This window comes from Schistocerca gregaria, chromosome 8, assembly GCF_023897955.1.
Source record: "Schistocerca gregaria isolate iqSchGreg1 chromosome 8, iqSchGreg1.2, whole genome shotgun sequence".
NCBI classification, from domain to species: domain Eukaryota; kingdom Metazoa; phylum Arthropoda; class Insecta; order Orthoptera; family Acrididae; genus Schistocerca; species Schistocerca gregaria.
The window spans coordinates 292,303,949-292,318,339 of record NC_064927.1 but is presented as its reverse complement, the minus strand read 5'-3'; positions in this window follow the sequence as shown (position 1 = coordinate 292,318,339).

The window sequence follows — 14,391 nt, the reverse complement described above, 5'->3', positions numbered from 1 at the left end:
TAGCAAAGTCATACATTGAATATGGATGGCGCTGCATCTCTGTACTCTGCACTGAACATATACTCGGCCACAAAGTAAAATCAGCAACGGCTGAGACCCAGCTTAATGTAAGATCACATTTTCGATTTCGAAAAGACGTCTGTTATCTGCCCAGGGAATGGTTTCTGGGACAGTATTATTAGGGATGCAACTGAAATACGCCTTAGGTTGAATCTCGGTATGGGGGATAAGGGATTTCTCAGTGCTGATTGGCAACCTTCATGAGGCGCTTTACGACAAGGGAAACAATATTTACAGTTCTTGAGGCAGTGGCGGATGGCAGGAGTGAACTTTTGACCACGTAAACGCAGGCCCGCTGTTAATTCATTATGGAGTGGTCGCTGCGGGGACTTAAATGTTTTTTGCCGACACCTACAAATAAACTATCACCTCAAAAGTATCCAAGCATCTATTACTGGACATTACAATGATATGTGTCCATCCTCCGCCTTTATGACGTCTTGGACTCTTTGGGGACACCTTATGTGACGTCTCTGAATGTCTATGGAAGAATAGCAGCCCATTCTTCTTCTAGAGCTGAACAATAGAACGCAGTGATGTTTGACGCTGGGGTCTGGAGTGAAATCGACATTATAACTCATGCCATTGAGTTCATTTCTGGATTTCGGGTAGGCCAGTCCATTACAGGAGTGTTATTGTCTACAAATCGTTGCCACACAGATAGCGCTTTACGACAGGGTGCATTCTCATTTTTATTTATATTTTATGGTGCGATACAACCAATAGCCTCCTCAATGAGAGTACAGGTAATATTTTCCAATGTAAATATCTTACAGCTGCAGGTGTTAGTTATTTAAAAAGCGTAGGTAGTGTATAGTATGCACGTGTGTTACACTTAGAAAAGCTACCAGATCATCCCCATGGCTCACATTTAAATTTCTCATATAATATCTAATTGAAGTTTCCATAATGAGAAATGAGGAGGTGTGAACTGTGTATACGTTTAAGAAATTATTTATAGCCAAGACTGCTTTCAAAACTGTTTCTTATTGACCGGTTTCAACAGGTGAGACTGTCACCTTCAGATATTTAAAAGCTTTTTGGGTTGTACGTCATGTTCCATTGTGCGTTAGTATATTATACATTCCGCGAAGGGTTGCCAAAAATAAAATTGTAAACATGTTTCCCACAGATAAAATTACACGCTGGGTGACAAAAGTCATGGGATACTTCCCAATATCTTATCAGACCACCAATTTGTCAGGTGTAGTGCAGCTGCTCGACGCGACATGGACTCAACAAATCGTTGGAACTCACTTGCAGAAATAGTGAGCCATGCTGCCTCCGTAGCCGTCCATAATACCAGGAAGTGTTGCCAAAACAGGATTTTGTGCACGAACTAACCTCTCGATTATGTCCTTCAAATGTTCGATGGCGTCCATGTTTGGCGATCTGGGTGGCCAAATCAATCGCTCGAATAGTCCAGAGCTTTCTTCAAACCAACAGTGAATAATTGTGACTGAGTGACATGATAAACTCTCATCCATAAAAAGTTAGTTTTTGTATGGGAACATGAAGTCCATGTATGGTTGCAATGGTCTCGAAGTAGACGAATATAACCATATCCAGTCAATGATCGGTTCAGTTGGACCAGAGGACCCCCACTACCAGCTTGCAAGCTTGCACAGTGCGTTGTTGTCAACTTGGCTCCATGGCTTCGTGGAGCCCGCGCAATTGACCCTAACATCAGCACATACCAACTGAAATCAAGACTCATCTGACTAGGTCATGATTTTCCAGTTGGCTAGGGCCTAGCCGATGTAACCATGAGAACACGAGAGGCGATGCAGGCGATGTCGTGCTGTTAGCAAAGGCACTCGCGTCTATCTCCTGCTGTCATAGCCCACTGATGCCAAATTTGCCGCACTGTCCTAATGGAAACGTTCGTCGTACGTCACACATTGATTTCTGCGGTTGTTTCATGCAGGGTTGCTTGTCCGTAGAACTGACAACTCTACGCAAACGCGGCTGCTCTCGGTCGTTAAGTGAAGGGTGTCGGCCACTACGTTGTCTGTGGTGAGAGGTAATACCTGAAATGTGGTATTCTGGGCATACACTTGACACTGTGTGTCACGGAACTGAGTCACGGAATCTCGAATTCCCTGACGATTTCCGGAATTGAATGTCCCATGCTTCTAGCTCAAACTACTATACCGTGTTCAAAGTCTGCTAATTCCCGCCGTGCAGTCATGATCAAGGGGGAAATCTTTTCATATGAGCCATCGGAGTAAAAATAATAGCCCCGCTAATGCACTGCCCTTTTATACCTGGTGTGTGTGACACTACATATGCACATGTGCATATAACTGTCCCATGGCTTTCATCACCTCAGTGCACACAGCTGAAATGTACTTTGTCGAACTTGACATGTCTACACATGTGGCAGTCCTTTGATGTTTGACAGTTGCTAAAATCCACGATATAAAGTAAATGTGAACTTTTACTTTATAGTGCCTGTAACGTACCTACAACAAATAAGGTCTATGTTCGTCTGTGAAAATGGACTCGATAAGAAACCTGAGAGAACAGTAATTACAATCTAACGTGCATAACACTGTGTGCGTGTCGTATGACTGTCAGTTCAACTGTCATTTAACCCCTCAACAGATCGTTTCATGAAAAACTTAAAACTAACATTGGGATAAGCTATCTGACTGCGTATTTGAATATTAAAAATCACAGGAACATGTGAGCCTGTAACAATGAATATCTAAGCTATCTGACTGCGTATTTGAATAAGAATTTAAAAGTGATACTGAATCTGGCTTGTGCAACGGAATTTACTGGATTAGAATACGTGACATGTTGTGGTTGTGTCAGTGTTTCTGTTTTGGCCCTTAGGTATTCATTGCTACAGGTTCACTTGTTCCTGTAGTTTTTCATATTCAAATACGCAGTCATATAGCTTATTCAAATGTTATGATCTGTTGAGGGCTTAAATGACAATGAAACTGACACTCACCTCTTTAGATGACTGCCTTTTCCCAAGTGGTTTACAGTAATTCGCAGCAGCATGCAGCAGTAGCGGCTAAAGCTTATTGTTACTAAGAATGAATTTAATAAAAAGGAGTTTGCTTGGGTCCTGTTAACTACTAAATAACTTGTAAGGAGGGATTTGGTAAATTAAGTCTATTTACAAAACTTCAGAAATCACCATGACCAATAATAGTTTGACAAGTATTAATAATGGCGAAATGTTTGGCAATGACTTTATAAGTATCAATAATGGCTGAGTGCTAGATTAAAAAAAAAAATTTCAATTTCAAGCTACATTACCAGTTAATAACCACACCCTGTTTATGAATTGCATGTGGAGAATAATTATTATTTGGAGGATAAGGAAGCTTCTTTAACTGACAAGAAAAACACGGGATTACTGCAAACTCGGACTAACAATCACGAGCGTAACCCTGCACTTCAGCTTTCCGCTATGCTTGCGAATTTTGCCTTCAATTCCGTCTTCAAGCGTAGCGCAGACCTCGTCTCATAACAATGCTTGGAATCGCGCTCCCATATTTCGACCTCAGATTGTTACCATCGATATATGCCTGCTTATTTATTTCCATAGAGAATCTAACACAATGTAAAGAATAGCCTTAAGTTTGATATATTGTTTTCAATACTCAATGTAATATTTAATCAGTGTAATGGAGAGTACTGACACACTTCTTACATGCCTACAAACTACTACTACATCATAGTGGACACATTCAAGAATAATAGATATTTTATGTTATGCACAAAATCAGGGAAGTGGAGCAAATTGAAAATCTTTGGGGTAACATGATATTATGTGCCATACATAGCGTCAGCATCGAAACAACCTCAGGTGAAATGCATCAAATGTTGTGGGGAGTGTAATTGGACACTTATGGATACAGAAATGTGTTGCCCAGTTCATACCATCACTGTCTTGTTTGTCAGTGTTCGTAATAGCGTAACAGCTTTATTCGGATGTGGCTACATTTTGTGTGGCGTGATTATTATCGCATTTATCCAGGAGCAAGGTGGCCCATGTATGAAATGAACTCGTATTTTGCAGAAGATTCTTATGTTCTTATATTTAACAAATTGTCTGTAATGAAAATAATATTTTTCAGACGAATAAAAATAATATTTAGAACCATTGATAAAAGTTAGCTTTAAAAATTGCATACTTACGCAATTGTTGAGAAAGACCGTGGTTTGACAACCGGAAGCAGGCGCAAACGGAGGTAAGGTAGCAGTAGACAGAGATGAAGAAAGTATACACTAGCACCGAGAACTGCATCTAGTCAGTGTTCTGTTTGAAGACCACAACCACACACTTACGCCAATTATTAGTCAGTCAAATTGTTGTAATAAAAGAACGAGTCAGATAAAAACGTAATAGTGAAACACTACTCACTGAACGTTAGTTACACTTAATCTGTCATTCTTCTGCACCAACCTACATTCGAATTCCTGACCACCTCGTAGTTTGAAATTCCTCTTCATCTTCTACACCTTCTTTGAGATGTCACGGTTCGTGGCGAAGCCTTTATTGTGTTTTCCTCTCGCTGTACATCCTACCGTTCGCACATAGTGTACAACTTTCCCCGCTGAACTCCTCTACAAATTTGGAGTTAGAGTTTTATTAATGTTTCGTTTGTCTGTAACCGACTGTAGACATTCACTTCTGTGACATCAAATTTTCTTTTTTCTATACATTTTCTTATGCATCTGATTCATAATGTCAAACTGTCTTCATTAACGAAGAACTGTTAACAAAGTAGAAGTACGATTTTCACCCGTTGTCGGTCGCTGAAATTTACTGCTATTATACTTTTCACAATGAACGTAAAATGAATGCAATTACTACTTTTAAGAACATTCTCGTCTCACGTAACATGGTAAAATAGCATTGGATATACATTTGAAATCGCAACGAAATTACAAGTAATTTTGATGTTCGGTATCAGCTGCAAGCCAACGCAAAACCTTGACATCAACTACCATTTGTGACGTGTCGTATCGTGTTTGCGTAGTGTATTACGTTGCAGTTTCACTGATCTTTAAATATGCTTCAAATTCAAATGAAAGTTTGAGACACCGTCGTTAATCCTTGCATTATTCACAGAATTATGAGGCCAACAACACTCTGGTGCTATGTCAATATTTTTAAAGATTTGTGGGAAAAAGCTCAAAATGTTTGCGTAAATTACTTCTGCAAACATCAGACCAATAAGTTTCAGCAGGGCATGAATTAATAAAGTTCTCTGGGATTTCACTCCGAAATCGATTCGTTTGTATGTAAAAGTGTATTACACTGTTGCTAACATTAACTTTGCCAACAGCCTGTATTTTAAATGAATAGTCCATGAGATCTGTGAGGGCGATTACGGTTAACTGCACGTACTCGACAGCATGTGTTTCGTACGACCGGTGTTTTGGCCAACAGAAGCAGAGTGAACCTACTGTACGTAAAAGTATTTTAAATATCTGACGTGAGGGCACTATATTACAAATAAAAGAAGTTTTTTACAACTAACAAATATACTACTGTATTCTGAAAGCGTTTAAGTAAATCGTCATCATCATCATCATCAGTGTTTTGCCTAAAGGCAGGTTTTCACATGGTAGTTCTCCAGGCTGCCCTTCTTCTGCCATCCTCTTCAGGTCTGCATAATTTCCTCTTCCCTTTATGTCGTCTATCACCTTGTATCTCCTTCTTCCTCTCAGTCTTCTCCCACAAACCAATCCTTCCAAAGCATCTACTAGCAAGCACTCCTTTCTCAATGAATATCCCAACAAGTTCTTTTTCCTTTCTCTTACAACCTTCAGCAGACATCTTCTCTCATCAACCCTTTCCAATACTCTTTCATTACTCACTCTTTCCATCCAGCTTATTCTCTCCATTGTCCTCCACATCTCAAATGCTTCTAACCTTTTTTCATCTCTCGTCTCAGTGTCCATGTTTGTGCCCCATATAGTGCCACACTCCAGACAAAACATTTGCCAAGCCTTTTCCTTAGTCCTTTATCTAATTTGCCAAATAAAAGCCTCTGTTGAATGCCTCCTTTGGTATGGCAATTCGAGTTTTCACCTCCTGGTGACATCTCAAGTCTTCAATTATTGTGCTTCCAAGATATTTAAATTGACTTACTTGCCTAATTGTAGATTGCCCTATTTTAACATTGGACAGTCTGCTGATGACCATACTCTTTGTTTTTGCTGTGTTTATTTGCATTCCATATTCCACACAAGCTTCATTCAGATCTTTGAGCATGTTATTCACTGTCCGCTCACTTTCTGCCACTAATATCATGTCATCAGAAAATCTTATACATTCTATTCTCTTTCCACCAATACATATTCCTCTTTTCCCATCTAAACTTTTCACCATAATCTCTTCAAGGTATATGTTAAACAACAGTGGGTAAAGGCAACAACCTTGTCTAACACCTCGTCCTATGCTGCTTCCTTCTGACAATTCATTTCCAATCTTTATCCTTACTTTTTGGTGTAAATATAGATTCTGTATCAGTCGTCTCTCTTTCCAATATACTCCTTTCCTCTTCAAGATATCCATCAGCTTCTTCCACTGAACTCTATCAAAAGCCTTACCTAAATCTATAAAGACAGCAATGATTTATCCACCCTTTTCCATATATCTTTCCCCTATAGTTCTTAGCAGGCCAATAGCATATCTTGTTCCTTTTCCTCTTCTAAATCTGAACTGCTCCTCTGCAATCCCTCTATCTAGCTTGCCATATAACCTTCTGTTAAACACTCTCAGCAAGACTTTAGCTACATGAGAAATTAGACTAATGGTCCGGTGCTCTTCACATTTTTTTAGTATTTCTCTTTTTCTCTATTGGTAACATAACTGTTGCAGAGAAGTCCTCAGGCCATACCCCTTTGTCATATATCTCGTTACGGAGGTAGACTACTTCTTTTCTTGCCTTGTTTCCCAGACTCTTCAACAGTTCTGCTGGCAAATCATCTATTCCACATGCCTTCCTATTCATCTGCTTTAGCGCCTTTTCTACTTCTGCTTCCAAGATGGTAAATCCCTTTCCATCTTCCGGCACATATTGCTCCTCTTCAACCTTAATTTTGCTTTGCATTTCATCCCCCTTATACAGACATTCAATATATTCTTGTCATCTGTTCAAAACGTCATATGGTTCTTCTGCTAGAGTACCATCCGCTCTTTCTATATACATGTTATTCCTATTACTTTTACGTTCAAAAACTATCTCACTAGCCACTCAATACATCTTTTCATCCTTGCCCTCTCTCTCCATTTTCTATATTTCGTCGCATTTCTGTTTCACCCATTTCTCTCTTGCTTCTTCAGTTTCTCTTCTTAATTCATTCCTGTACCTCTTTTTGCCTTCCGGACATCCGGTATGTTTATATGTACGTGTATGCAGGGTGATTCCGTGATGATGTCGCAAACTTTCAGGGATGATCGAGAAGGAGAATGAGTCGAAAGTTATAAGCGAAAGTCGTTCTGATACTTCCAACATTAGAATACATGTACCGATACTGTTATGCCTATGACTGTACGGTAACAACTTTCAGAGGTGGTAGTATGGACCAAAACAAGGAAGAACGTCCAGTAAACATGGACTATAAAATGCACAACTAAGGAATTGTGCCAAACACTTTATTCCAGAGAAGCATCTGCAACCGACGTCCTCAATTTTTGTTGGATACATTCCATTCTCAGTCTTTCACAACAGCTTTGCTCTCTACAGCTCCTGCTAGTAACATGAAAGTTACTGACTGATGTGCAATCATCCTCTTTCATTTGTGAGTCTTTTCCATATTTTCGATCCTCGCCGATCCTACCCACAATTTTTTCATTAGCTTTTTCATTTTTATGACCCGTTTCTTAGCCGCATGCCTAAATTTCAACATTCTTTTAGAGCACCACATCTCAGACGCTTCCATTCTCTTCGTTTTTGGTTTCATGCAATATCGACTTTTCAACTTTTCTGTTATAGGGGAAGAGGAATCTTTCCGCAACATGCTCTGCCGTTTACTCTGTTAGTTGTAATGACGCACCTCTGTCTCATAAACTGAAATCACTAGGGATGTAGCTCCTCGCTGAACCAACGCAGCTTACACTAAGAAACAACACTGAGGTTAGCGCATACCATCGTTGAGTTAGAAGTGTCGACCTATGGAGTAGAAGGAAACTTACCTTTAGTTTTTGATTTGCCGTCGTGTAATGAAAGCATATTTTCAGCACCTCCGAACAGTAGAAATAAAGAATGCCCTTCCAAAATGTATAACACCATACGGGAATTTGCATGTATCACAGCTGCTTCCGGCAGTTTGCTCGGTAGTTATTTGCAAAGATACGTGACTAATATTCGATATCCTACCCCACCTTAGCTGCCGGAAATCTCGGCTTCCGAATTTCACTGCTCACGTCCGGTCGTAGGTACACCAATAAGGAAAAAATATATATTTCCGGACTTCAGAACCTCATTCCCGTTATTTGCAGCATCGTTAGCATTCCGAAGGGGAAAACGAGTACAAGTGCTACTTCCAGGTAACAGGTCACCTCGCTCTCTTTACTTATTCACTTTCTCTGAGTCCTGGAAAACACGGCGTTTCGTCGGTTCGTTGATATGTCCTCGTAATTTGGGTTTCCGATGGACTGAGGTTAAAGTAAATATTTTCCTCATCCCTGCTTTCTGGCCCTCGTAACAGACACCTTGTAGTTGGCAAGCACTGACGAATTTCAGTGAATGGGAATTCAAAAGCTTTGGATTCAAGAGGTTAACTGACCTTGCGCAGTTTTTCTGATGTGTAGTTAGATCCTCCTCGACCTCTTACTAGATGAATTAAGTTATTCTGAAAGACAATGTGCATTTATTAATTAAATCCCAGTGAATATATGGCAATAGGTGACAATTTAATATGGCTCTATGATGAATGTTAATTATACAATATATTATTGTACATAATATTTTATTCATGATAGATCTTGCAATCCGTGATCGTAGTTCAAGAGAAGACTGTTAAGAGAGGCGTCAATTATGTGGCAATACATTTCTAAAAGGTTCATTTCATTGCCTTTATTGGTCACTACGGTTCTTTCTTCAGATGGCTCCACTTCGAGAGCTGTTCAATAAAGAATGATCATAATTTTTTTACAACATACCTTTACTCATCCTCATAATTTTGATGGTCCTTCTCAAAGTAGCCTCCCATGAATTCGACGCACTTGTCCCAGCGTTTCTGCCAGTCTTCAAATACATGCTGGAAACAATTTTTGAGAGGTCATTCAAAATCACCTACACAGCCTTCGCCACTGCTTCTGATGATTGAGAATGCCGCCCAAGAAGGCGAGGACTCATGTTAGGGAATAGAAAAAAGTCACATGGTGCTAAATCCGGACTATAGGGAGGGTGAGGAGTGCAGGGTGAGGGGTGCACGTCACGTTGATTTTCGCAATATATTCATCAACAACATTGGCAGTATGTGGCCGCTCATTATCGTGGTGCAGCATACAGCCTGCTTCACGGAAATGTGGTCTTTTACACCTGCTATGGACTTGCAATGTTTTGAGGACATCCATGTAGTGTTGCCCATTTACTGATGTGTGTGAAGGCACAACATGCTGATGAATCATACCATGAATATCAAAGAATGAGATGACCGTAACTTTCCCAGCAGAAGCAAACACTTTTGCTCTTATGGGGGTTGGTGAAGAAGGAGATTTCCACACTGAGATTAGCTCTCAGAATCAGAATGATGTAGCCAAGTTTCACCAGCAGTGATTACATTTGAATGAAACTCCGGTTCTTCCTCTAATATCAACTTTAACTGCATGTAGACCTGCACACGAATGTCCTTTTGTTCAGGAATCAACAATCTTGGAACTCATGTCGCGCAAACACGTGTAATGCGTAATTTTTCTGTCGCCAACGTGTGGGTGGCACCCAATGAAATTTTCAGTATTTCAGAAAGTGATCTTAAGGTAATTTGTCGAACATCTCTGACAATGACATCAGCAGTGCTGATATTTTCTTCTGTATGAGCTATAACTGGACACTGGGTCAACTGTCCTTTGAAATTGATTGTCTCCCCTCTTTAAACATTTTAAACCACCTTTGAGCTGTGCTGTAGGGAAGAACAGAAACTGCATAGGCCTGTTGTAACATTGTACAGGCCTCAGCCGAAGATTTGTTGAGACGAAATCAGGATTTCAATGCCGCATATTGTTCCTCACGTGTTACCTCCATTGCAGCGGTAGGCGATACTGAACATGTCTGACCTTGCTTGCCAGAACAGGCGGGAACCAGTGTCCCAACAATGAAAGTATTACTACGTGTTTGTTGCACATTAAGCTGACACAATATCATAAGATTACATTTTAGAGCGAGGAATTATGACCATAAAAATTATGATCATTCTTTACTGAAAAGCTGTTGTATTACTAGTTTGTCAGATCAGTAAGAGATATCTACTCCTGCACTGCATGAGAATATTTAGCTGTTAGCACCACTTCATATGAATGAGATTTTCACTATGCAGTGGAGTGTGCGCAGATATGAAATTTCCTGGCAGATTAAATCTGTGTGCCGGACTGAGACTCGAACTCGGACCTTTATCTTTCACGGGAAAGTGCTCCACCAACATTTTCTTTTTTTACTTTTTTTTATGTCGGACGGAGACTAGAGATCGGGACCTTTTCCTTTCGCGGGCAAGTTTTCTAGCAACTTTTCGTTGTCAGAATACATTTTTTCTTTAATTGAAAAAAAGAGGTTTTTCCTGCTTTATGGCAAAACAATTACTACATTTCTTCTACCTCTTGCATATGGAAACGGAACAATAAATTAAAAATAAATGCATCGCCGGGAGCTGCAGTAGCACAGTCAGCGGCAGGGTGGAGGAGGCAAGGCGGGTAGGGGTTGAATTCCGAGGCCTGGCCACGATGTCTCTGCACCCCCCCCCCCCCCCCAACACTTTTTTATCTAAGAAGTAACACATACAACAGAGCCATACGCCAAAAAATAACTAAAAGGGCCATCTTGCCCGCTGGGATCACCCTGTCGAAGCGGGCACCCTGTAACAGACGGTCGCCATTGCAGTGGACATCACCTGTCCTCAACCGTCAGAGCGTCCGGGGTCGTTGCACACAGTCAGAGACTGTTTTTGTTACCGTAGGGGAATCATGGAAACATCACATCTGCAAGTCAGTTTCTTCTCACACCCGACACACCCCAGCTGGGCGGTGGGTCCATGAATGATGATCCCAAATAGTTGGCAAAAAGGTTCCGGTATTCCGCTCTGTTCGTTGAGACCAGGAATTCGTCGATCATGTATTGCCACAAATCGAGGACTGCCTTTTCGCCTTCGCGCTACATGTAGTGTATCGCTATTCCCCGTACCCAATTGATCGCATTAATCCGGGTCATCGGGAGATAGACAGCTTCGGGATGAAAGAGGTCCAGGGGCAGAATAGAAACATAAGGGCGGCGTAGCAGGAAAGCACGGATCAGTTTCCAGCACTCGCGCGCGGGGCCACAGTTCAATCTGTGTTCGTCCGTGTCTACCGTCGCTCAACGGGGGCACATAGGGCACAGGTGAATAGCGTGTAGCCTTCGTCGGGTCGGAAATTTCTCGTTAGTGACCACATACCACGTCAACCGCACTAAAGTTGACAGGAAAGGCGCGTGGATGGCTCGCCAAACCCGCGTCCAGTCGATCGTGGGGTGGCGTCGTACAATGTCGTTATCCGGATTCCAGCGTTGGAGAATACTATAATAAGTCTTTGCTGTCGGATCCCGGGTCTCCAGTATAACCCCCAACATGTAGATGTGCTTCACGAGAAACGTACTAATATGTGATAGCGAGGGCGGTAAATGTCCAACGGGTACCTGTGGGCACAGCGTGTGTGGGGTCACCTCTGCTATCATGAGGCTAGGAAGACTTTCTGTTGGTGAAAGCCAAACTCGCCGCTTTGAGCGAAGGTACAGCGCCAGCTCTCTGTGTTTGACGTGAGTGAGTCCAACACCTCCTTTGTGGAAGGGTAAGTAAGAGTAACAAAACGGATCTTAGAAAACGGCACCAGCGTTCACCACGTGTTCAAACACTGCCTGTACCCTGGAAGCCATCGTGTCGGTCATCGGTAATACGTGGGTGTCATGGTTAAGGTATAGAGCGCGTTGAAAAAGTCTCCAACGATCTGAATTTATTGAGGCGAGCCTCTATATGGAGTCGTCGTAAGACCATACGATACGTAAAGGCCACCGTACGTTGTATTTGTCGATGGAGCGATATTCTTAAACATCTGAACATTGGGACGTCCGGTTCTGCAGGCATGCCCGTCCCACCTCCATGTAGCGTGATTTTCGGAGGTTGATCACTCTGCCTGCCCCATACTGTTGGTGTCAGGAAAGCGTCGTTTGTATTTCGCCATCAGTCCTTGCTAAGAACATCACATCGTCTGCGTATGCACCACATCGAAAAGTCACGAAACGGAGACTGAGTCCTTCCAAGCGTCTCCGCAGTCCATGATGAGATAGTTCGAGGGTAATGACAACCATGTCCGACGGACCCGTTGACTCGGACGGGGGCGGACCTATAGACGTTTACAATAATCCTCGTGACCGCACCATGGACCAAACGAAGCACAACAGTTGTCTTGTGCGGGATACCGATGTGTTCCATAACTGCACCCAGGAAACCATGTTCAACGTCATAGAAAGCATGGTCAAAATCCAGAGCAACAAGAGCACCGTGGAGGCGGCATGTTTGCATGAGCGCCACCACGTCTCTATAGCTGCTTAAAGTCGTAGACACACTAGTGTCACCTCCGAGGCAGGTTTGGTCAGTGTGAATGGCCGTCATCACCGTAGATTTGAGCCTCTCACGGAGGGTGCGTATCAACAGCTTTCAGTCGGTGTTTAGCATTGCCGATGGGCGAAAATCAAGTGGGCGACAGCCTCCTCCGCGTTTGGTCACCGGAATCAAGAGACCCTCAGTGAATTCAGATTGTACCTGAAAATCGGGGTTCAGGAGTTCTCTGTACATCCTGAACCAAATTGGGCTCATGAGATCAAAAAATCTTTTGTAAAATTCAAGAGGGTGTCCTTTAGGGCCTGGCGTTTTGTAGCGAGCATGACTCAACATAGCCTCTCGTAGTTCTTCCAACCTCCGACAAGAGCGTAGCATCATCTTGTGGGTTCCGAGAGGAGGGTAGGTCAGATAGGACTTCCCTGACTCCTACAACCATGTGGCACTCTCACTCGTAGAGAAGTTTATATGACTGTGTGAACGCTCGGACGATGTCCATTTGCGTGTCTTCTATCTTGAATGGTATCCTCGCTCGCACCCGCACAGCCGCATGACATGCGGCGGAGATACTGTAAGTATGCTGTTTAGGTTTTTATGTTGGTAACGCCACGTAGCGCTCTGTATGAAAATCATTGACTGTGCTGTGTGCAGCCTGTGGCTGGTTTGCACTGTTGGAATATTTGCTATTGTAGTGTTGGGCAGTTGGATGTGAACAGTGCAGAGCGTGGTGCAGTTGGAGGTGAGCGACCAGCTTTGGTGGATGTGGGCAGAGAGATGGCAGAACTTGGAGAGCGGATGATCTGGACGTGTGTCCATCAGAAAGAGTAAATTTGTATTATTGGATGTCATAAACTGATATATATATATATATATATATATATATATATATGATGACTTTTGAACATTATTAAGGTAAATACATTGTTTGTTCTCTATCAAAATCTTTCATTTGCTAACAATGCCTATCAGTAGTTAGTGCCTTCAGTAGTTAGAATCTTTTATTCAGCTGGTAGTACTGGCGCATGCTGTATTGCAGTAGTTTGAGTAACGAAGATTTTCGTGAGGTAAGTGATTCATGAAAGATACAGGTTGTTGTTAGTCAGGGTCATTCTTTTGTAGGGATTATTGAAAGTCAGATTGCGTTGCGCTAAAAAAATATTTTGTGTCAGTTTAGTGATGATCAGAATAATTAAAGACAAATATCTGAGTACGTTCAGTTTTGCTCAGCTGTTTCAAAATCAAATAACGTAGAGATTTTCCAGCACTGTCATTTACAAAAATTTTCTGAGGGGATGTTTCATATGGCGACTCTGCCAGGATACCTCACTGGAATCTTCTGATTTTTTTCTTGTAGTTTGTGTAATTAGGGTAGCTATTGTTTATTGCTAGAGTGTAACTGTAGAGAGAAGGTAATTTTAGTTTTTCATTGTTGTACAGTAAAAAAGTTGTGGCATGCATGTAGATTTACACCAGGTATTTCGCAGCTGCGCTTGCAATTTACTAGATATTATTTTCAGTGCTATGTTAATTGTTTTCTTATTTTAGTCT